Source organism: Neovison vison, chromosome 11 (genome assembly GCF_020171115.1).
Source record: "Neovison vison isolate M4711 chromosome 11, ASM_NN_V1, whole genome shotgun sequence".
Lineage (NCBI taxonomy): Eukaryota > Metazoa > Chordata > Mammalia > Carnivora > Mustelidae > Neogale > Neogale vison.
In genome coordinates, this window is record NC_058101.1 from 75,021,546 (window position 1) to 75,047,613 (window position 26,068).

General features: G+C 34.0%; 1 non-coding gene across 1 annotated transcript; it reads right to left on the bottom strand.

Annotated features, from left to right (window-relative positions):
• Positions 1-19,512: 19,512 nt before the first annotated feature.
• On the bottom strand, positions 19,513-19,647 carry LOC122890609. The gene has a single exon (XR_006381105.1). It is a non-coding gene; the product is annotated as a U4 spliceosomal RNA (small nuclear RNA).
• Positions 19,648-26,068: the final 6,421 nt, after the last annotated feature.

Genomic DNA, 26,068 nt, shown 5'->3' on the forward strand with positions numbered 1-26,068 from the left:
CTAAAGCAGTCAAACCCAAGCTAAAACAAAAAAACACATTAGCCATATGTTTTAATGTTAAAATTTCAGTCTCATTGATTACTGTAATTTTTCATATACAAGCCATTTTTATATTCTGTTCATTCATAATATGGAAAATCTCTAACAAAATGTTTGTAATTGGTGAAGGTTGGTATAAGTCAAGTTACTTTGTATTTAGAACAATTCTATAGAAAAATTCTACGTAATGTATATAGAATTGAATAAAATGCATTACTTCTGACATGAATTCTGACAGTTCTACAAAGAGCACAAAACTGTTAGATTGCATGTTAACCTGTTATACATACTGTAGGGTAAAAGCCAGAAATTCATTGGTTGGTAACATCAGAAAACATTGATTTCTCATTAAGTGACCTTACTAATATAATTTTTAAAAATCTATTGGAGATAAGAACATCAATCTTTCTTATTTTAGCTTACAGTGAAAAAATCAGAGAGAGCTCATTTCAAGTTATTTGTATATAATATATTGATTCTCATGTATTCAACCAATCACTGTAAACATGTTACTATTTTTAAAAAACAGAATTACCTTTCAATTAGATTGCTATATGCTGTTAATGCTTTGAAACAGGGGGCTTCACCCTGTGATGAAGATGGTAAATTAATGGACCTGATACAAACAATTTGGTTCTAAATGTTGATCCTTTAAAGTGTCGCCTCTGGCTAAAAGAAGTTAAAAATTTTCAAAGAGCAAACTTGACCCAAATGTAATCTTAACAATTTGTGAGAAAAGAAGTAATCTTGTCCCCCACCGCACTTCCTTCCACTCTGACAGAATTGATTTGATAAAAATAAAATCTAATTTTGACCCAGATTTAAAAGTTTCTAAGTCCCCCAAGTGAATCCCAAAACCCTCATGAAGTTTTTACTTTTCTTTACAGAAGAGAACAAAAAGGACAATGACAGAAGTTGTGTGTAAAACTGGGTATGTTTGGTTCACCAAATTACTGTTTTTATGTTATTTTCTACTTTTGTGATTATAAAATGACTTCTAAGGTTTTGAAATAATTGTGCTAATAAAGATTTTATTTACTAATCTTACTTGTAAAACTACAATAGTGGCAGTCTTATAGGATTGCTATAATCTTTTCATTTGATTTTTTCTTTTTTAATCTTTTTTAAACTTTCTTTTTTTTTTACTTTTATTTATATGTAAATTCAAATTGTTATTATCACTGGCCTAATGAATGAAGTTAAAAATCTCCAACATGATGAGCAAGGCCATATTTTTCCTCTTTTTTCCAGATCTTATTTTTCCAAACCTTTTCATAACCTCTAAGCAAATGTATACCATTCGACCATATCCAAATCTTACTCTTCTAAGTCTTTGTATTTGCCAAAGACTCTGCTTGTCAAAGTCACTTTGCCAAAAATGCACTCTGCTTGTCTCCTTCACACATACTTAAATTTTTTAAAAAGGTGTAAATCATACTTCAAGACACTAACGTCTCAAATACATTTAACTCTCCTTTCTCTCTACTTCCTTGGTATAGCCTGTGATTGCACTTGCACATTGCATTTTTTTTTTTTTTGGCATTGCAGTACTTCTGTGATTGCACTTAACACTTCGCATTATAATTTTTTAATATTCTTGTCTTCCATAACCCAGTGAGCTTCTTGAGAATTGGAACCATGCCTGATTCATCCTTGCATTTTCATTTCCTAGAGCATAATGTATCTGATAATTATTTAATTATAATTTCATGCATTAATTTCTGATTCATTGAATGAATGGATGATGAAGGAATGAATGAGTCATCATAGCTACCACCAGCTCTGTCAGAATTACCATAACTATAGCTTATTTGCTAATTGTACAAAGATGGGATTTAAAGGTTTATATTATTTGGTCCAGATATTTTCAACTTTTTTTTTGCTTTATCATTTGTGGAGCTTTATAAAATCTGGTTTGGTCCTTAGTCTTAGAGTCTGATGTGTTGTTTGGGGTGGGTCTGGTAATTATAAATGTTTTCCTTTATTTTAATTTTTACTTATGATTCTCGTGGGTAGTCATATTGAAAACAAGTTGAATCTTTAATTTCTAGAGTAAGTATGATAGTGTAATTGGCTTAATATTAGAAAATACAAGTACAGATATATACACTCAGCTCATTGAAATCTTTCAATACATTTCGACAAATCATAGAGTCTCAATATAATACTTATCCATACTTGTTTTCTATGTAATTTTATCCCACTCTACTCATAGCTACAGAATTTAGTATTAGAATTAGAACATTTGTTAACATTGAAGATATTAACTAACACCCTGACCTTGAAAACTCGTCAGTAATAGACAAGATGACTAGTTTGTATGATGGAGTTGGACTCTACAGGTACAAGTAAATTCTACTTTGATGTTTGTGCTACAATATCTATCTGTATTGTGATTTAGGAAAGTTTTGATATTTTCAGCTCAACCATAGCTTCACTTGTATAGGGAGTATTGCTGTTATTTGATTAATGTAGTGACAGTTTACAGTTTCACTTTTTGAGAAGGACAGTAAAATAAGATTTAGTTGTAATGATATGTACAGTATAGAGTTTCATAAAACCTTATCTCATAAAATGTCTGAATAACTTTCCAAGGGGTAAGAAAGAAGAAAAAAATAAGAATTTATGACAAAAATAATAAAGCAGGTTCTGCTATTGAAGTCCTGCTGGTACCGCTGGAACTCTAATAGTGTGCATTAAAGTGGGAACAATCTTGATGAAGCTGCCTATCTAATATTACTGTTCTTCTTACTTGATTTGCGGAATAGTATCTATAGAGATATGAGTTTCCCAACATCATTGTCAATATGATTATAGGCTTATGTGTCTTGGTTCTAAATCATCGTAGATAGTTACTGGACAATTCATAGAACAGATTATTTTATGTATAAAGCTTTTACGACTTTTACTGATATTTTGGCACTTAAAATGGTATACCCAAATGTCAAACACATATATTAAAACAAAGATTCAATAATTACCATAAACATTAATGGTAAATAGAACTACTATGTTAAATAACTAATATCAATCAATGTGAGTGTGTGATAGGGTTTTTTGTGCCTGTTCCTAGTTTACATTACATGTTATTACAGGTAGTGTGAATGATCATAATAAAAACTGTTTGAGTTTTTTTTTTTTTTCCTGTTCTTTATGCAAGATCTTAGCATTCACTAGGATGGAGCAGCTTATTATCAAATTTTTAGAGGGTTTTTCTTCCCCCCCCATTCCTATGTAGCAGTGTGCAGAAGCATTGTGCTTATTTGGTTGTGCTCATTTTCAGTTTTTTGAGGCCACATAGGAAGGGCTGTTTATAACTGAAAGGTCCTGATTACACCAAGGGAAGGTGAGGAAGCTGATGACATCAGATTCTCCCTCCCAAATCATTTACCCTAACCACCTCTTAGACACTGCTGACTGACTTTGGAAAAGCATGTCACAGGGACTGACATTCTCTGCCATTGTAAAGAAAGAGGGAAATTTAACTGAGAAGAAAGAATTTCTATATGTTGCAATGGGCTTCCCCTTTAACCTTTGATATTGTTAAAAACATTGTGTAATGTAAACTATATAGGTTAGAAGTGCATTGTATTGCGAGGTTTTTCTGACAGCTTCTTGGACTTTTTATTTATTTATTTTTTTAAACAAAGATGTCTGAGAGTTGGGTGTGGTGAATTTTGAAGATGAAATATGAAAAAAAAGAGTAGAACTCTAGATCTAAGCCGATGAACAATTCCAACAATTTTGGCAATAAACAATCATAAATTTCTGAGTCATTTCAGAAGTGTAACAAGGGATATACACACAAAAATCTCCTGTCACAATGAAAATTTCATATCTGGGGGCTTTTCCTGGGCCAATAATCCAGGTCTCCAATTTTGCTGTGTGTCTTCTGTGGCAAATAAACTAAAAAATGCAGAAATGGCTCCAGCAAAATTAAAAATATACTTCATTACTAGTCATAGCCTTTTGAAACTTAAAGAGTGCTGATTATTTTAAATGGACACTAGAATCACAAAACAAACTAGTTTTCATTTTAAAAAGTCACATTAATCAAAAAGTTTTAGGAAACAAATTATTTAGAAACAAAACTTATTGCCAGAGATGGAAAAGTCAAACAGTAGGTGAGAACCTAGTAATGCCAGTATGTAAAATTATAGTGATTAAAATGTTAGGAAAAGATGCAGTATGAGAATTTGGAAAGGTTTCACTCTCAGACAGTATGATAATAGACATATTAATATCATGCCACATCATTCTAAATAAGTTTTGTGTAATAATCTGAAAAACAACAGCTCCTTTACCAGGTTGATGAATTCTGAGATTTCCCTAGTAAATGTCATGCTATAGCATTTATATGATTTGAGAATGATGGTAAGATTCAAGAATTTTTTTTTTTTTTACTGCAAAGAGCAGATTGGTATGAGCAAAGGCCAAAAAGCTTTTAATGTCTTTCCTCTTATCCACAAACAGAACGTCTGTCTTGGAGGAAGCATGTTGACATCTGTGCTGATGATGCCTTTTATCAACGCTTGATTCTATGAGAGGGTTTATATCTCTTTAAATGAAAGAAAATCCTGATGTAAGCACAATACTTTTTTTTATCAAGAAATTCTGTAAACAAACATTCTTGGAGGTGAAATTAAAATATAGATATAGATATAGATATATAAATGAATGACACTACCAAAATACTTCATTAAACAAAAACCATGGGGTGCCTGGGTGGCTCAGTGGGTTAAAGCCTCTGCCTTCGGCTCAGGTCATGATCTCAGGGTCCTGGGATGGAGCCCCACGTTGGGGGGAGGGTCTCTGCTCAGCAGGGAGTCTGCTTCCTTTCCTCTCTCTCTCTGCCTGCCTCTCTGCCTACTTGTGATCTCTGTCTGTCAAATAAATAAATAAAATCCTTAAAAAAAAAAAGAAAAAACAGTTAACTTGAGATTATTTTAAAAACATGTGTACACCTGGTCAAAGAACACATAAATCCGCTACATGAAGAAATCTGGTGGTTAGTAGAGGAACAGTTCTCAGCAAGGTGTTGCAGCAAATAGGTGAGTTGGACGAGGGGCCTCAAGAAAGTTGTAGACTGAATCAGTGGAGAATTTCAAAATAGAGAAAAGCTGCTAAACCTGGTCTACATAGTAGATGTTATTTCCACACACTGAACAGTTTAACAGGTCTTTGTGAGATCTGGCAGAAAATGTTGTAAATGAAAACTGATTAAAAAAAAAAAGTCAACTGCAAAAGGAAATTAAAGTGTTTCCACTCCTGCTAGGACTTGAGTGTATGAAAGGAAGTCAACAAAGCTCAGTTGTTATTGAAAGCCACCTGGAAGAGTCCTAGGATAGAAGGGAACAGGGTGTTCTCTCTCTTTGAATGCAAAGGTATGAAAGATTCACTTTTCTGAATCCTTAGGTCAGACTGAGAATTAGACACTGAAAGGACAGGAGGAACTTTGTGAGCTGCAGGTTGATCACAGAGTAAAGATGAAATTTGCTGATCTGCTCCTACACAGGTTCTAGAATTTTGACATGCACAAGAATGTAGTGAATATTTTGCTGTAGTTTTCAGCATCTTACATCTGTGAACAGGCATTTTCTGTTTTAACAAGCATAAAGACCAAGGAAAGAAATGACCTTATTTCTGTTCTCTGTGCTTTTATAAGTTCTACCTAGAATTGAGTATTTGTGAATCCAAAAAACAAGGACAGGTTTTGTAATAAAAAAGTAAGTTTCATTTAATAATAACACTTTTTATACATATAGAGGTCCATGAAAGACATTAGGAAACCAACTCATATGCCTAATAATTTAGTAGCTCCTAGGATTATATTTGAAGCTGATCATGTTACTCAGTAGGAAAATATTTTCTCAAAGTCTTTGTGTAAAATTATGTCTTAGACTATATTTTTATTGATAGTGCCTCAGTTTTTTTGTAGTTTTATTACTCAGCATATAAATAAAATTTCATGTTATAAATAAAATTGATTACAATAGATTCCACCTTTATATAAATGGTATCTATCAAGTTTGAGTTTAGGAAAATATAAATCTTCTCTTGGCTTAAGTATGTTATTTAACACAAATTTATTATATTTGTATAATGAGTTTTTTAAATTAAAAAAAAGTATCTTTTAGCTCTAAATAGGGGTAAAACAGTCTAACAAATATTACAAACCACATCTCTCATATAAGATGCCATATACCTCATCATTAAAATCTTATAGTGTAGAAATTTGTTACAGTACTTTAAGACCTACTTGGATAAGGTTTTTTTAAAAAAACAATCATGTAAGCAATTAAAAGGAAAAGAAGCAATTGAAACTGGAGTTTCTTTTCTTGGCACCACGGCCATACACTTGACTATTGAACAACACTGAGAGTTAAGGGGGTCAACCCTTGTGCAATTGAAAATCTGGATACAACTCTTGAGTCCTCCAGAATTTAACTACCTCCAGATTGCCATTGACTAGAAACCTTAGTAATAATATAAACAGTTGATTAACATATATTTTGTATATGCATTATATAGTGTATTTCTACAATAAAATAAGATAGAGAAAACAAAATGCTATAAGTAAATCTTAAAGAAAAGAAAATGCATTTACAGTACTTTACTACATTTATTGAAAAAAATCTGTGTATAACTGGACCCATGCAATTCAAATCTATGTCATTCAGGGTTTAACTATCTATTTTGTAGAGAGGAATAACCACACAAAAAGACAAACCTAACAAATAGGCCAAAATTGTATTAATTTTCTATCAGGGTGTAACATGTGAAGACAAACTTAGTGACTTAAAAAAAAAAATCTGTTTACTAATTGTATGAGTCAGATATCCAGTGTAGTGGAATTGAATTTTCTGTCTAGGGCCTTACAAGGCTAAAATCAAGGTGTCTACAAATTCCTTTCTGCAAAACAATCCTCTTCCAGGTTCATTCTTACTGTCAGAATTCATTTCTGTGGTGTTGTGTGACCAAGGTCCCTTTTTCCTTGTTAGCTGTTTCCTGTAGACACTTTCAGCTCCTAGAGACTGAACTCAAGTTCTTTCATGTGGTCCTGCCATCTTCAAAGTCAAGAACAGTGCACTGAATCCCCCATGTACTTTGAAGATCTGACTCCCTCCTCTGCTCTTATCTGGAGAAAATTCTGCTTTCCAGGAACTCACCTGATCAGGCCAGACTGCCCAGATAATCCCCATATTTAGAAGTCATGTGATTTGAATTTTCATTTCATCTATAAAATTCTCCCACACCAGTGGAAGCTCCACTAGTGTTTAGTTGAATAATTAAGTGATAGGAATCTAAAATGTTTTAAATTGAGTGATAAGTACTAAACTTATGCTGTAAATGTGAATTGTTTGAACTACATTAAAATGAGGTCATATTGGAGTAGGGTGGGCTGTTAATACAATATGACTGGTATTCTTATAAGAAGAGTGAAATTTGGACACAGAAACACACAGGGAAGATGCCCATATGAATGTTAAGGATGCCTGTCATCACCAAAAGCAAGGACTGAGGCATAGAACAGACTCCTTCAGAGCCGTAAAAAAGAATGAATCTTATTAATACTTTGATTTTGGACTTTTAGCTTTCAAAACTGTGAAATAATATATCACTGTTCTTTTAAGTCACCCAGTTTGAAACACTTTTGTTATAACAACTCTAGAAATCTGATACAAATTCAAAATAATTCCATGCTTTTTTATGATGAACTTTATGACTTGACCCTACCCTATCTTTCCATTCATTTTCACCATGAATATTGCCTTTCTGTATGAAATTTATTTTGGTTTTCAGGTAAACCCAGACATTTTTCCCTCTGAAGGCTTTTGATACTCTGTTTTCTAAAAAGTTTTTTTTTCCCCACACTCCAAATCTTACATTCATTTATTTTATTAGTCTGTTACTATAATGCTAACCTTACTTTAGAACAATTAAGTAAAACATGTGCTAGGATTAAGACTACAGTTAACCCCTGAACAATATAAGTTTGAATTGTCTGGGTCTGTTCATATACAGATTTATTTTTGGTAAGTACGCTATAACACTATAAATGTATTTTCTTCTCCTTATGATTTTCTTTTTTAAACTTTTTCTTTTTTTAAATTTTTTCCCTTATGATTTTCTTAATAACATTTTTCTCTGTCTTACTTTATATAAGAATAAAGTATATAATAAATACAACATACAAAATATGTGTTAATTGACTATTCATGTTATCAGGAAGGTTTTCAGTCAACAGCGGTCTATGAGTAGTTAAGTTTTGGGGGAATCAAAAGTTACATGCAGATTTTTCAACTGTGCAGGGGTCTGTTCCCCAACCTATGTTTTGTTCATGAGTCAACTGTACTTTAGCTCATGCCAGTGGTCTAGGGTTGAAAATGTTTAGTGCTATTAGAAACCAAAAAATGGTTCTTACTAGAAGCCTAAAGAATATGCAATAATTTCAAGGAAAGTTAAGTCTTGAAATATAAATGTAATTTCTGCTTTCATGTTTTAATAAATAAACTTTCTATCCACTTGAGCGCAATGTCTTGAGGAAATAGGTCATTTTTTAACCTCTAATATGTAGCAGTTCCTATTTGTAATAGCTCTTCAATAAAGATTTGTTAAATTGATAATTACACAAGTGAATGAATTAGTGAGTGATACTGTCTTCTATTATACATTTTTTTTCTGTCATTGAGAAATAACATCATGATAAATAATTATATTAACCGTGAATAAATATTTATATTGAATATAATGATAATTCTCTTTTAAAAGGTACCTCAGTTATATGGCCAATAAGTCTTAATAAAATGCATATTTAAGAAATAAAAATATGTTTCAATATCTTTAATTATTAAATGCAAATATATAAATCTTGGAACACTACATCAAAAACTAATGAGGTGTTATATGGTGACTAACATAACACAATAAAAAATGCAAATATGTTTTTAATTTCTGGGCTTAAGAAGCATAGGTGCTTTGTTAAATGTTATATTAGTAACCTTGGCAGCTATTACCAATAGGATTTAAATATTCCAACTATTAATCCACGCTACACATATAAAATTATAAAACAGAAAAATAACCTAGAACTGGCAGAGTGATTTTCTGCTTCATGTTTCTTTCCCTTAGATTTAGAATGAAATTTGATGAGATTTGGAGAACGGGCAAAGTTTCTGACAGATCACAAATAACTGAATGATTCTATATATTTCTAAAATTATTTTCCTATTTTTACAATTTTCTATCACTTGAACTTGCTAAACTTTCTCTAGATATCTGCACTCACCAGGAATTTTTTGCAAATTGTTATCATATCTTTGGATATATCCATCTTTGCTAACTGATGGAACAGTAAGTTCTGAAATTTCCAATTATCATATAAAAATTGAAGCTCATCTTAATGTCTCCTGAGTCATGTAGTAGTTTGGCAGCCAGTCAATGCCCTACATATTGACAAATTGGCTAAAAACCATTCTGAACGTTTAACTATTTACTTTCTGGTTTCTTATAAATTACCTGTAAGTATTGCTTAAAAAAGATATATTAATTGAAATCAAAACACTGATTTGATGCTGTATTTCAACTAATATACATTTCAGTAAAGCAAACTCTATTACAACAGTATTAATTTAGCTTATTTTTACTACTTTTCATTGAAAGACAAATCAGCTGCTTTGAATATTTATATAAATTGTATTGTACTTTAAAATAGTGTAAACTGATTTGAAATATTTTTGGTAAAGATATATTTGTTAAATATATATATATATATATTTATTTGTTTTTCAAAAAAAGTACCTGGAATAGCCAGAAAAAACAATAGGAAAAGAAAATAAGTTTGGAGGCTTTATAAGTTATTTGATTCAAGACTTTATAAAAAAGCTATAGCAATTAAGATGATGTGGTAATGACTTGAGGATAATAAAAAAATACATTAATGAAACTGATAGAAAGTTTGGAAAGGGACCCACACATAAATGGTCAAGTGATTTTCAGCAATGTTGAAGTACCAAAGCATTTCCATAGTGACAAAATTCTTTTCAATAAATTGCACTAGAAAAATGGCTATCCCAATGAAAGAAAGAAAGAAAGGAAAGAAGGAAGGAACTGGTTCCTGTCTTATACCACAAGTAAAATTTATTTTGAGGTTGATCAAGACTGATCATATATGTATGATCCTGTATATAACTACATATATGTATTATATATATGTAATACATATACATAATTACATATTGATCATATAGGTAAATGAAAAAGTAAGAACCTTGAAACCTGCAGAATATCAAATGGTTCAACATCTTTGTGTTTTGGACAGAGTAACTATTTCCTAGATTGAGACACAAAATGCATGAACCATTAAAGAAAATGTTATTTCTGTCTAATATATTAAAAGGAAATCTCAGTGTCTTTACTTACCAAAATTTATGTGCTATTATCAATCTTGATATAATCTTTATAAACTACTAAGTTTACTTTGAGCATTATTTTCAATTAACCATGAAACCTTAATTCTGTTTCAATCTATATACTATGCCTGAGTCAACTCAATTTGTATGTAGAGAAAATAGTTCTGGAATACATTCTACATGGACTATCACAATCTCTTCTACTCAAAAATGATTTTTCTGTTGCTTGGCATAGGAATCCACATTCCTAAACTTTATGTAAAATTTCTGGTTTTAATGTAATGTACATGAATTCAATTAGAAGCTAAAGAATTGTTCTAGGGGTACCTGAGTGGCTCAGTGGGTTAAGCCTCTGCCTTCGATCCCAGGGTTCTGGGATCAAGCCCCACATCAGGCTCTCTGCTCAGCGGGGAGCCTGCTTCCCTCTTTCTCTGTCTGCCTCTCTGCCTACTTGTGATCTCTGTCTGTCAAATAAATAAACAAAATCTTAAAAAAAACTCCCTTAAAAAAAAAAAAAAAAAGAATTGTTCTAGGAAGCCTGGATCATTTCATATGAGAAAACAAAAAGGAACCTGAGTAGAAAAGGAAATGGGGTGACCAAATGTAGTTAATGAGGGAGGAGATAAATGCCTACTTTCATTTATATTTGAGTTAAAAAAGATGAGTTTATTTTGTCATTACAAAATTAAGGAGAGTCTGGATAAAATAAAGAAGAATAAATGTCAAAGTGTGGGTAGGAATTAGGTGCTTTATAGAGGCAAGCAGAAAGCAAAACAAATTAAAGGGATTCAAAAGCTGAAGGGTAAAAGAAATGATAAAGAGTTGGAAAATGAGGTGACTTGAGAAATACATGCTTTGCTCAAGATCAAGAAAATCATTTCCTTTTTTTTGATCATTTCAAAAGACTTAGAAATCCATATTTTTAGCAGAATAACAATAAATTAGATTTTTGAACCTGACTTGATTTTTTTTTTTTTTTAAATCCTACATGTTCTAGGGGTACCTGGCTGGCTCAGTCAGTAGAACATGGAACTCTTGACCTCAGAGTCATGAGCTCAAGCTCCATGTTGGGTGGAGTTTACTTAAAAAAAAAAAAAGTGAATCTTAAGTGGACTAAAAATATTTCTTAGCTCCGGATCATGGGACACTATTAGATCTGAATGCATCCAAAATATTATAAAGCATTATTCATGTTAAATAATACAATTGTGTGTGTGTATATAATGATTTTTTTCCAATTTTTCAAATGTTTATAGAAGTTGTTGGATTTAATTAAAGAAATTCATGTAATGCATCATTGAATGCATAGGAGTTCTTGTCAGTAAGTGTCAATTAGCTACCATTAAGTGTGAGTTTTCTTTTTTTAAAATGTGAAGAGGAAAGAATTCTTATATTCGTAGGATTCTACTGATACATATAATTATAAGCCTTTAGAACTGGAAACATCTATACTTTGATCTTACATCTGAGGAGACTGAGACCTATTGAAGTTCAGAGACCAAAGACCCAAATGCGGTAATTAGAGAGTTTACCTTAACCTTCCACTGAGTGATAGAGGAAACAGACTGTCAACCAATGAAAGTTATATATAAAGTATTTGTTTCATATGGTCTGTGTGTTTTCATGAATTTTTAAAGCAAAAAAAATATTCTAGTGTGTGTGTATATATATATATATATATATATATAGAGAGAGAGAGCATATTTAGATAGTTAGGAATTGTTATTTTAATTATTTGTAGCAATATCAGGATTACTCTTCATGTTTAATTACTAAAAATCAAGAGTGATGAGAGTGTAGGAAGAATGCTTCTTGATATATTTTGATATTACTATTCCTATTTATTATTGAACATTTACACACTAGTTTTTCCTCTACATAAAGAAGTCAGGAAAATTTTTGTTTCCCTCAACGTTTAAGTTTTTATCCTGGGTAGTTATTGTACACTGTATTTATATACACACAGTTTTAGAAAATATATATAGCAACATAAATTGATATTACTGAGGTTCTAAAGAAAGATTTTCCAAGATAGATGGCAGAAAACAGAAAGAAATAACTAGAGATGAAAATTCTTGTGTTTCTCACATGTTGTGGGACTCAATGGAAGAATAAAGCATAAATTCTCAAGGACCTGGAAGAGTTAATTCAAGTTCATAATGAGGTACTTTTATTGATCATCTATGTAACTGCCAGAGTAATTATATTTAGAATATCTGTAAAGAAAATGAAAAAAAAAAAAAAGAGAGAGAGAGAAGAAAAGGAAAGGGAGGAAGGAAAGAATTAAATTAAATAGAACCCTTTAATTTGTAAGTGTGACTCAGTCTCTTTTCCATCTCTCCATGCAGACCTGACAATGAATATAATTTCTGACATTTGCCCTTTTTACTTCTCCTCTTACAACTTTTACTTAGAATAATAAAAGTGGAGAATGTATATCAAATGCACAGTGTCCTGTCGATACATATTTACAACATTGGCTTTTGTTTCTTCTTTTCTGTTTTCTCATTTCTGATGGCAGAAATGACACAGGCTTTGGGTATATTGTCAAATTATGTGTGCTGAACCCACTAACTACAGATCCTTATGTGTCTTGTGTAGTTTTATAATGATTAATCCAGAATATTCAAGCAATATTATGGTAAGGAATTGTCACTAGACATTTAAAAAGCATCTAGTTAAGAGGCAGTGCTTGGAAAGTAATAATTTTATTCTCAAAAACCGGAACTATAATCCATTCCACTTTCTGTTATTTATCCATCATGTTTCTTTTACTTTCAATATTTAAACAACTTTGGGACGCCTGGGTGGCTCAGTTGGTTGGACGACTGCCTTCGGCTCAGGTCATGATCCTGGAGTCCCGGGATCGAGTCCCGCATCGGGCTCCCAGCTCCACGGGGAGTCTGCTTCTCTCTCTGACCTTCTCCTCGTTCATGCTCTCTCTCACTGTCTCTCTCTCAAATAAATAAATAAAATCTTTAAAAAAAATATTTAAACAACTTTATAAATTCATTTTTAACATTGTCTAGCTTGTGTTTAAGCAATTTATATGTTTATTACTCACTGTCTAAAGTAGGGCTTTCTTATGTTTATCCTAATTGTACTTGTGTAACAACTATACTATCACAAATAGAATTTAACTCCTTGTAGTTGGATAGTAGATTCATTTCATTTTCTCATTTAAGCTTCATTATAACCTGTGAGATAGGAACTTAAAATCTATATTTAATAGGTAAAAATGTGTTTCTAAGTTTAGTTAATTGACAAATCTTACATCTATTAAGTTACAGAAGCTGAGGGACGTCTGGGAGGCTCAGTCAGTTAAGTTGCAGAAGCTCAACTGGAAACTAAATACTACCCTTTAGTGAAGCATTTTACTGTAAGTGTTACATTCATTCCAAATATTTTAATAGCATAAAATTTAGTTGTCAATTTGTATAAAATTTAAATTTTTTGTCAATTTAAACATTACATTGTAAAAACTGCTGTCATACTCTGAAATACAGGCCATATAATATCACTATTATTATCTAAACATTTTAGACAAGTCACTTCAACCTTGACTTCCACTTTGTTCCCGGCACAAATAAAGAATTTGGGTTTACTCCAAAAAGTGATAGAGTTTAACATATAAACATATCCAGGCACTACTAAGAACTGGTATTCTCTCATGAATTTCAATTAAAAACCTACAGATAACACAAGGGGAGCAAATGAATTGCAAGGTGTTTATGCAATAGTTTGCTTCCAAAAAGGTCCTCTTTGAATTAATCAATTTACATTTTTCTGTGGCAGAATATTAAAAGCTATTCTCTGTGTGCAGTGTGAAGAAGGAAGCAGGAAATCTCCTTGTCTAAAGGGAATGGTATTCCAGCCCTTCCGGAGGCAGATTGTTGCATCATTTTATAGTGTCCATTTGACAAACTCTGAATTCTAATAATGCTTAATCTATACCAATTAAAATATAAATATAAACATAGCAGGATTTCCTTCAGCCACTGGCCTACAGATACAGTTATGGTTTAAACTAATAGGATAGCAATTATTCTCTGCCTCAATTACTCAAATTCCTCCTTTTAGCATTAAAAAGTGGTCAGAAGCTCCTATTGTGGCTAATTTTGACTATGTTCTGCATAACTCCAGCTCCCCATAATCCTTGCAGATATCTCTATGTTGACTGATTCTTTTTTTTTTTTTTAAGATTTTATTATTTGACAGAGAGAGACAAAGCGAGAGATGAAACAAAAGCAAGAAAAGTGGGAAAGGGAAAAGCAAGGTTCCCGCCGAACTGGGAGCCCAAAGCGGGGCTCAATTCCAGGACCCTGGGATCATGACCCAAGCCAAAGGCAGATGCTTAACCCACTGAGCCACCCAGGCGCCCGACTGATTCCTTTTTAAGTAAACGTTACCCCAACATGTGGCTCAAACTCACAACTGCCAGATCAAGAGCCACATGCTCTACCAGCTGATCCAGGCAGGTGCCCTGATTGACTCTTGACTGACTTTGCTGATGGCACTCAGAGAACTGACACTACCCTGACAATTCATGGAAAGAATCTTCACTTCCATTGCTGGTTGTACTACCATCATCTCTGTATTCAAGGAAACCATTGGCCAGAGGGCCTCCTTCATCTGTGACTGGGGACTGTGACACCAGGGAAGAGCCAACAGGAGGTCATACAGACTTTTCTCTAGGCTATACCAGGGAGCTTTACTTCTATAAAAGTGCTATCACCTTGCTATGTGCTCCTACAGTCACTCAGCCCATCACTCACTGACTTAGTGTCATTTGGGCCTTTACATGGAAAGGATTCCTCTTGAAACCATTACCATTTCCCTATAACAGATGCTAATGTGATCCCAGTTTCTTTTCCTTTTTTTTTTTTCCCCCATTCTGTTAGCAGACATCAAGATCTAGGTACAATGCAGGATTAAAAGCTGTGATTCCTGCACTGGAGTTTATTTTTTGAAATACCTTGTCAATGATTTGCTTTGTCTGAGAATTAACCTTGGAGAAGCTCCTGAGAACGTACCCCATCTCCATTTATTTTTTGTCAGAGAGAATGAAAAATTTCTTCTTCAACATACATTTTATTTTCAAGGTTGTATTTGTATGAATATATCTGTGTATACATGTTTGGGTTTTGGGTTACATGAAAGACATTTTTAAAAATATAATTAACAGTAGACTTTTAAACAGGATTTTGAACTATATTCAGTTGTATTAAAATTAGCTTTTTCTTTCTTTGAAAAATGTAGAAAATATAATTTATTGACATATTTATGTTTACCACTTGTACGTGTGTACATGCACTTTCAAAGACAACATAATACTCTTAATTGGAAGTGGGGAAGCAAGGTAGAAGGGTAGGTATACTGGACATAGATCCCGTTTTTTCTTCTGGCCTTACAATGTAACAATGGAGAATATGAGCAGAGTAAAAATTATTTCAGATTAATATCAATAGTACATACACATACCAAATAAATATACTGCAGAAGGGCAGATGGGTAAAGCTAGGACATTAAAGATGGCTGTGAAGTCACCTGCAAAGAAGAGCTTGCAGGCAGCAAGGAAGAAGTTAATTTCACTTAGAGGAAAGAATTTGAATTTGTTTAAGTCAGGAAAACAGTTGATTTCATGTTTTCCACAGCCTTTAATTAAGGGACAGTGGTTTTAAAGAAAAGAGATAAAAAGGGGCTTTGTAAGTTTAGATGAGAGAAATGAACACTAAAAAACAAAAAAGGGAGTCTTTTGAGTAAATGAATATATTGAAAGTTCTTGATAAAAAAATTGTTTAATCTTATCTGTGTGTAAGGTGCATTGAGTGTGGATAACTAGTGTCTGGAAAGAGCAAGGATATGATTATAGTAAATGAGGTGTGAGGGTGAGAGCTCTAGAAAGGGAAGGAGGATGTGGATATAAAACTTTTCAGAGAAATAAATAGCAAAACTTACGAGATATGAAATGGAGATAGTTTTAGGGGATCAGTGAGTCTCCAAATTGAAAGTGAAAAGTTGTATATATGTGCATATATTCATATATATATTTCTGTGGATAAAGATCAATGGATTTTTATCAGATCCTCAAAAAGGTTCATGTCTTTATTTTTGAATATAAAGAGCAATGGAGAAGCAGAAGTCGAAAAAGGAAAAATTGAAGAAAGCTGGCATCATTGAAAATTATGGTAAAATACAGGGAAGTATGGAATGAAAGGTGAAGCAATTGAGTTTAATTTTTTTAATGATCTATTTGTTTGAGGGCATCTGGGTGGCCCAGTTGGTTAAGCATCTCCCTTCAGCTCAGGTCATGATCTTGGGGTCTTGGAATCCTGACTTGTATCTGGCTCCCTTCACAGCGGAAGTCTGCTTTTCTTCTCTCCCAGCCCTAGTCCCACCAACACCACCACCCCGCCCCTCGTGTGTGCACTCTCTTTCTCAAATAAGTAAATAGAAAGAGAGAGAGCACACAAGTAGGGAGTGGGTGGGAGTAGAGGGAAACGGAGAGAGAGACTCTCGGATAGATTCCCCACTGACTGTGGAGCCCAAACACAGGGTCTAATCCCAAAACCTGGAGATTAAGACCTGAGCTGAAATCAAGAGTTGGATGCTCAACGAACTAAGCCAACTAAGCCCAGGCGCCCAATTGAATTTATTATTATTTTTTTTCGTTTTTTTTTTTTAAATATTTTACTTATTTATTTGACAGAGAGAGATCACAAGGAGGCAGAGAGGCAGGCAGAGAGAGAGGGGGAAGCAGGCTCCCCACTGAGCAGAGAGCTCAATATGGGTCTCGGTCCCAGGACCCTGAGATCATGACCTGAGCCAAAGGCAGAGGCTTAACCCACTGAGCCACCCAGGTGCCCCACCAACTGAGTTTATTTTTAATGTGTTACATTTCATTAAATGTTTTGGCAAACTAAAGCTAACAAAAGGAAGAGAATAAGGGGGGCAATTCTGAGAATACATGACTAAAATTTTTGTAATACAATAGATGAAATATTTTTGCTATTTTTGTATACTGAAGTCTTCAATATTTCAATTTAATCATATTCACAGCAGCACCATAAGTACCCTTTCTCCATCATGAGCTTTTATATTCTACCCACTTGTTTAAGTGAACTTTTTAAAAAAGGCTTGCTTATGGGGTTTCTTTTTATGATACATAGCATTTGAGTAACTAGCAATCTTACATTAGTGTAAATGGGAAGATAATGGAATAGGAAAATTGAACCTAAGACAATCAAGCAACTTATAATTGTTAGCGATGAGGTGGTAGCTGACCATTTCAAGAGGAACTCAGAAGCTGACAACTCTTTGGTATATTCATCAAATTACAGGTTCAGAAAAAGTAATTTATCAATTTAATCACTTTAAATTCAGAAGCCCTAATTACTAAACATAAATGATAATTAGTTGCTATACCTAAAATATACCTGACATAATAACTGAAAATACTTTTCTAAATGTAACTGATGTAAATTTTACATAAGTATGAAAACTTGTTTAAGAGATCAGTTTATAAGCCAAAAGTAACAGGTTGGATGTGTTAGTCAGAATCCTAAAATTTCCCTTAAGATCTGCTCTCTCTGGAGTATAAATCCTGGACAATCTCCTAGCTGAATATGATGGATCTTTCTCCTAGGATTAGCCAAGTGAAATGATACAGCAGACTTTAAGATAGGAAGATTATTTTTGTCTGGGTAGGCATAATCTAATCATAACAGTCTTTGAAATGTGGTATATCTCAGGATTGTTGTAGAAGAGTCAGCCAGATGTTTGAAGCACCAGCAAGATTCATTGAGCCTTTGCAGGCCTGCAGATTGAGGGGACAATGAAGAAGGGGACCAAAAATGGCCTCTAGGAAATGAGAATGACTTTCAGCCTCCTGCCAGCAAGAAAATAGGATTTGAGTTGAATAATTGCAAATAAATGAATTCTGAACAGATTTTTCCCAGGAGATTCCAGAGGACAACTCAGCCTGGCTGACACCCTAATTTTTATTTCAACCATGAGTTATCCTAAATAGAATGGCAGACTAGACTTCCAACTGTAGATCCTTAGTGTTTCTTTCCTCCTGCTAACTTTGGGCTCAGTTTGTTCTTTTTCTAATTTTTTGAAATGTAAAGTAAGTTAATTTGAGATCTTTCTGTTTTCTTAATATAATATGTATTTATTGCTATAAACTTTCCTCTCAGAAATGCTTTTATTGCATCTCACAAGATTTTAAATATTTTATTTATTTATTTGTCAGAGAGAGAGAGCAAGCACAAAGCAGGCAGAGTGGCAGGCAGAGGTGGAGAGAGAAGCAGGTTTTCTGCCAAGCAAGGAGCCCGATGCGGGACTCAATCCCAACCCTGGGATCATGACCTGAGCTAATGGCAGCGGTTTAACCAACTGAGCCACCCAGGCGCCCTCCCACAAGATTTTATATGCTGTGTTCTCATTTTCATTTGTTTTTAGATAATTTTTTATTTTCCTTTTGATTTTTATTTAACCTGGTGGTTGTTTAGAAGTATGTGTTTACTTTCCATATATTTGTAGATGCTATTATTTTCCTTATTATTGATTTCTAATTTTATACCACTGTGGTCAGAGAAGATAGTATGATTTTCAGTGTTCTTAAATTAGCAAAGGTTTTTGTGTGTGGCATATCATATGATCTGTCCTAGAGAATCTTCCATGTGTACTTGCAAAGAGTGTGTATTCTGTTCTTTTTATGGGGGGGGGTGAAATGCTCTGATTAAGTCTAATAAATTCATTTTTTTCCTAAAGTATGGTTCAATTCAAGATTTGCATGTTAAAGGGCACCTGGGTGTCTCAGTCATTAAGCATCTGCCTTTGGCTCAGGTCATGATCCCAAGGTCCTGGGATCAAGCCCCATGTCAGGCTCCCTGCTTGGCAGGAAGCCTGCTTCTCCCTCTCCCACTCCCCCCACTTGTTTTCCCTCTCTCTCTCTCGCTCTCTCTCTCGGTCAAATAAATAAATAAAATCCTTAAAAGAAAAAATAGATTTCCTTGTTGATTTTCTGCCTGGAGGATCTATCCATTGCTGATAGGGGGTACTGAAGTACCCTATGATTATTATATTGTTTCTTTTTTTCCTTAACATCTGTAATTGCTTAATATATTTTAATTAGCAATAATTGCGCCTCGGATAAACCTCATTGGCTACGATACTGCCACTGCGCAAAGCTTAATATATTTTAGTGCTCAGGTTTTAACATGTGTATTTATGGTTGTTTTATTTTCTTGATATATTGACTCATCTATCATTATATAATGGCCTGTGTCTCCTATTACAACTCCTAGCTTCAAGTCTATTTTGTCTGATGTACTTGTCACCACCTTCTTTACATTTCCATTTGCTTGGAATATCATCTACCCATTCACTTTGAGCCTATGCGTATCCCTTTAGGTTTGAAATGAGTCTCCTGTAGGCAGCAAATAGTTGGGTTTTATTTTTTTATCCATGCAGTCACTCTGTGTCTTTTGATTGGTAACTTCAATCCATTTATATTTAGGGTGATTATTGATATGTAAGGATGTACTACTGCCATTTTATCATTTGTCTTCTGCTTATTTTATCTCTCCATTCTTTCTTTTCTCTTTCATTTCTGTCTACCTTTATATGTTGATGGTTTTCCATGATGATTTGCTCCGTCTCCCCCCCTTTTTTTTTTCAATTTATTTATTTTCAGAAAAACATTATTCATTATTTTTTCACCACACCCAGTGCTCCATGCAATCCGTGCTCTCCATAATACCCACCACCTGGTACCCCAACCTCCCACCCCCCCGCCACTTCAAACCCCTCAGATTGTTTTTCAGAGTCCATAGTCTCTCATGGTTCACCTCCCCTTCCAATTTACCCAAATTCCCTACTCCTCTCTAACGCCCCTTGTCCTCCATGCTATTTGTTATGCTCCACAAATAAGTGAAACCATATGTTAATTGACTCTCTCTGCTTGACTTATTTCACTCAGCATAATCTCTTCCAGTCCCGTCCATGTTGCTACAAAAGTTGGGTATTCATCCTTTCTGATGGAGGCATAATACTCCATAGTGTATATGGACCACATCTTCCTTCTCCCCTTTTTTTAAGTTTGTATCTGCTATAGGTTTTTTGCCTTTAGGTTACCATAAGGTTTACTTATATAAAACAACTCATAGATAATACAGTTCTTTTCCTAACAATTGCAATTTATCTTGATTCACTTATAAAGTTTCTGTCCTTTTAATCTTCCTCTTTTATATTTTTAATGTCACAACTTATTTAATGTTGTGATTTCATTATCAAGTTGCAGTTGCTATAATTATTTTTAATACTTTTTTTAAACCTTTATACTATGGTTAAGAGTTTAAGTACACTATTCGAGGCACCTGGGTGGCTCAGTGGGTTAAGTCCTCTGCCTTCGGCTCCGGTTGTGATCCCAGGGTTCTGGGATCGAGCCCCGCATGGGGCATTCTGCTTAGCAGGGGAGCCTGCTTCCCCCCCCCAACTCTCTCTGCCTGCCTCTCTGCCTACTTGTGATCTCTAGCTGTCAAATAAATAAATAAAATCTTAAAAAAAAAAAAAAAGTTTAGTACACTATTCTAAGAAAAGAGTTATATTATTTTAACTATGAATATATAAATATTTATCACCTCAGTCAGAGTTTTGTGTACTTTTGTTGTTCATTTTTTCTTGAACAGCTCCTTTTAATATTTCTGCAAGGCAGGTCTAATGATGGTGAATTTCCTAAGGTTTTGTTTGGGAAAGCCTTTATTTCTCCTTCATATCCAAAGGATAACTTTGCTGGATATAATATTCTTGGCCGATAGTTTTTATCTTTAAATATTTTGAATATGCTATTCCAGTCTCTCCTGGCCTATAGTTTCTGTTAAGAAATCTGAAGATAGCCCTTGGAGATATTTTTATGGTTTACTGTCTTCCCCCAGTTTTCTTTAAAATTCTTTATAGTTGGCATTTGATAGTTTTATTATAATGTATTGTGGAGAATATCTTTTTGCATCCCGATAATAAAGTTTTGTCAGCTTTCCTGGACTTGTATATCCTCTTCCCGGTTTAGAAAGTTCTCAGCTATTCTTTCTTTATATAAACTCCCTCCTTTCTCTTTTGGAATACACATTATTCTTGTGCTGGCTTTTATAATGGACTCTGATAGCTCTGGTAGTGTTTCTTTACTTTTTAAAAATTTTAGTTCTCTCTCTTCTTCAACTTGAATTTTTTCTAGATTCCTATCTTCTAGCTCACTAAGTCTCTCTTCCATGTGATCTGCTGTTTTGTTTGTTTGTTTGTTTTTTCAGTGCATTCTAATGCATTCTTCATCTCATTTACCAAGTTCTTCAGCTCCAGAATTTCTGTTTGGTTCTTTTTTAGATTTTAGTTCATTTGGTGAAGTACTCCTTATCTTCACTAATTTTATTCATGAGATCATTGTATGGCCTTTTTAGGTTTTCTTGTACCTCATTGAATTTCTTCATAAAAGTTATTTTCAGTTCTATATCATTTAGATTGAAATATTCTACATATTTTGGTTCAGTTGCTAGAATGTTGTCATTTTCTTTTTGTGATATTGCAGTACCATGATTTTTTGTGGTGTTCAATGGAAAGTGCCTGTGTCCTCACATTTAAGGTAGTGAATAAACAACATTTTTTTTTTTTTTTTTAGAATTTCCTTTTTATTTATTAGCTTTTTGGCCAATAAGAAACAAGATGTCTTCTCTGAGTAAAATCTAGGTCCTCTGCTATCTTCTGGGTTAGTTATATTTTTTTTTTCTTAACTTAATTTTTATTTTTTCAGTGTTCCAAGATTCACTGTTTATGCACCACACCAAGTGCTCCATGCAATGCATGCCCTCCTTAATACCCACCACCAGACCCTGCCAAGCCTTCACCCCCTTCTCCTCCAAAACCCTCAGGTTGTTTCTCAGGGTCCACAGACTCTAATGGTTCATCTCCACATCTCATTTCCCCGAACTCACTTCTCTCCATCTCCCAATGTCCTCAGTGTTATTCCTTATGCTCCACAAGTAAGTGAAACCATATACTAATCAACTCTCTCTGCTTGACTTATTTCACTAAGCATAATCCCCTCCAGTCCTGTCCATGTTGATACAAAAGTTGGGTATTCATCCTTTCTGATGGAGGCATAATACTCCATTGTATATATGGACCATATCCTCTTTTTTCATTCATCTGTTGATAGGCATCTTGGCACTTTCCATAGTTTGGCAAGTGTGGCCATTGCTGCTATGAACATTGGCTTATTTTGGTACTAACAGTTTAACAGGATGGTAGCTAAAAGTGTTCCTTTTGCTTCACATACGGTAGCACTAAAGCACAAGTTTTTGGTCACTCTCAAGTTGACTCTTGGCTAAGGTGGGGAAGAGCAGGCATTAAAAAAAAAAAAAAAAGGTAAAAGGTAAAAGAAAAGATGTGCAGCAAGGTGGAGTGGAGTGGTAGTGGTGGTGATAATACTTAGCACTTCATACTTCCGGGGTGTATTCATGGCCCAGTAGGGGGGATCCTCAAGTGGAAAGGTCCCAGAGGTCTGTGGGCAGCCTTCTTGCTTTCTGTAGAAGACAGTAGAGATGCTTTCCTTCATTCAGTTCTCTTTGCTAATTTCCCTTTCCTTTCTTTTGCCCTAGACACAGCAGTCTTTCCTCAGAGAGAGCAACTGATCTCTCTAAGCAGTAGCATGATGTTGGATAGAACCCCATTCACTGCCTTCCACTTTCACCTCCTCTATGAGAAAGATCATGCTGGCTTACTGCCACTGCCTTCTCTACTATCACCTCCTTTGCCCTTGCTGGTTCTGTAACCACTTCCCTCTTTGTGCTCACTTGGTGCTTCAAAACACACTTTCAGGGGCAAAGATGGGTGGATCTCTTGGGTGTCCTGATATGTTGTGCAGACATGCTTTCCCCTCCCCCAGTTATGGATGTACAATTAGTTGTAAATCAAAGGGAAAGAAAAAGGGAATGACTCACAGTGCTATAATTCTGATGTCAACATTAAGAGTATTTTAGATTGATTTTTTTCCTGATGAATCAAGAAGAGGTATTTCATCATCCATGGATTTTTAAAAGTGTATCTGAGAACAGCCACTGGAAAGATTCCTACAGATGACCAACCTCTCTCATTTATTCTTACTGTTGTGATCCCAGACAGAAAACATTTTATTATAAGATAAATGATTTGCAAAATCTTAGCTCCAATTGTGAACTATTGTCTCCCAGGCAGTATTGCATATAGTGTTAGTTTGAAAAATACAGAACAATCTAAATGCACAGACAGCTGTATAGTTGTTTGAGGTTTCAGTATGTCCCTTTCCTGGCAACTGGGGTTGAGGAAAATCTTCAACTATATATAACTTATCTCCACACTCTGATTTATTATTTTTCATCCAATTTTTTTAAATGTGTCTCCCTATTTCTTTTTTCATCTGCTTTTTAAATTATGCTAGAGAGAATAGCAAAACTGCCCCTCACTGCCATCTAACAATAATCTCACACAACACAGTGAGTTTTAAAATAATTCAAAATATACTTATTCAAGCAGAGATATATGAGAAAGTCATGAGGCATGTTAATTGACTGATTTAGTGGCCATGAAGTTGAGAAAAGGAAGTGTGATCATGTTATATATTATTTGCTTTTTAATTTTTAAAACACTGTCTTCTGTTTGCTTTTCTGAATTTATAGCAAAATTAAATATGAAAGTTTTCCTACCCACCATATGTACCTGAGCTGTGACCTATAGTCAAATGAAAAACTACATCTATTATTTATGTTTCTAAATGAAAATGATAAACCAATAAACCAAATAAATTGAAGTTGGAAAGTGGTTTAGTTTTAACTTTTCTTCTCTCACAAAGTGATGCTAGGATTATGTGAGACATTGGATGAGAAAATACCTAGATTATTGGTGAGAAAAAATATATGCCTCTAAAGCTTGGATAACCTCCTGATATGTGGCTTGCTTATCTGGCAAAAACTTTGGATAGTATACTGCACATTGGAACTCATTTGTGAGTTACAGAAGCACTTTGACCTAACAGACAAGTTTTGAAAATGTAAATTGCTCCTACAGACATTTTCCCCTCCCCCTCCTCAAGCAAGCCTTTAGCTGTTTACACTGATAGCACAGATATTGCTTCATCCTATTCTCACTATGTATTTATACTACCAACATGAAGTAGTAGGGATAAATTTTGTTTTAAAACATAAAACTTTAACAGAGTTTAAAGCGTCTTCATATACAGGAAAATTCTCAGCTCAACCAATGACAAGGAAAACATTTGTTATTATTGTTTATTACATTTAGTGATTTAGTACATTTTTGTGATTGCTAAAAATTAAGAGCACTGATCAACACAAATTCAAACATGTTTTGGTAGTTTTTATACTGAGCATCTGGTTAAGCCTGGTCTTTGCTCAGTGGTTTTTGTGTGGATTGTTTAGCCTATATCTGGAAAAAATACTGCCAAAGGCAGAAAATCAAATTATCTTAATTATTTTTATGTTCTAGTGGTAAACCCACAGCTATGTGATATGTTTATCTTTTTCCTGGATTTGTTATGTTAATCCCCTTAATTAAACCTTAAAACCACAATATGCTGGCATTTAAAAAGCTGCTGATGGAATCAAAGCCAAAGAACTTAAAGAGAACAGATGACAGCCCCTCTACCCCAGCAGTCTCACACCTAACCTCAGCTTTGAGAGGCCTGAGCAGCTGAGTAATTGCAGTCCCCTCCCTGTAACTTTGCAATGCTGCAGACACAGTGTCTGGTCTCCTGGGAGAGCTCTCTTCCATCTAACAATTTACTGACCTGGGGAAGAAAAGTCCAGCAAGTTGGGGTGCCATCTCGGATATAATGGGATACATGGACAAGGAAGAAAAACTTACATACACACACATGTGCAAAAAAGTACATGTGTAATTTGTAAATACATAAATAAAACAAATAGTTTTGATGCATTTTATAGATACATTCACAGTAACACACAAGTATGTACTGAATTCTGCACCCTCCACTCATATGTTGAAGCCCTATTACTCAATGTGATGTTTGATGTTTGGACATGATGCCTTTGGGAGATAATTAAGTTTAGCTGAGCTCTTAAAGGGTGGGGTCTTGATAATTGGCTTAGTGCCCGTAAAAGAGAAGATACCAGAAAGCATGCCTTTTCCCTTTCTCTCTCTGTCATGTGAGGACACAGCAGTAAGTCCTTCTCTATCTTCAAACCAGAAAGAGTGCTCTCACCAGGAACATTAGCTAGCACCTTGACCTTGGAATCTCCAGTCTCTAGAACTGTAAGAAAATAAATTTTTGTAGTTTAAGCCACAGAATCAATAGTATTATGTTATGGCAGCTCAAGCAGACTAACACACACACACACACACACACACACAATGCGAAAAAATTCTGAAAATTAAAATAAAGAAAATACATTCATATTATTCTTGATAACAGACAGTAATTTGATTTTCTCTCAAATTCTGGGATCTCTGTATAACATTAGTTGTTAGAAAATAAAATAAGGAGTCCTGTAAATGTAATGTACTGTATCTTAGGTTTGTTCTAGAATCCACTAGGCTAAATTTATCAT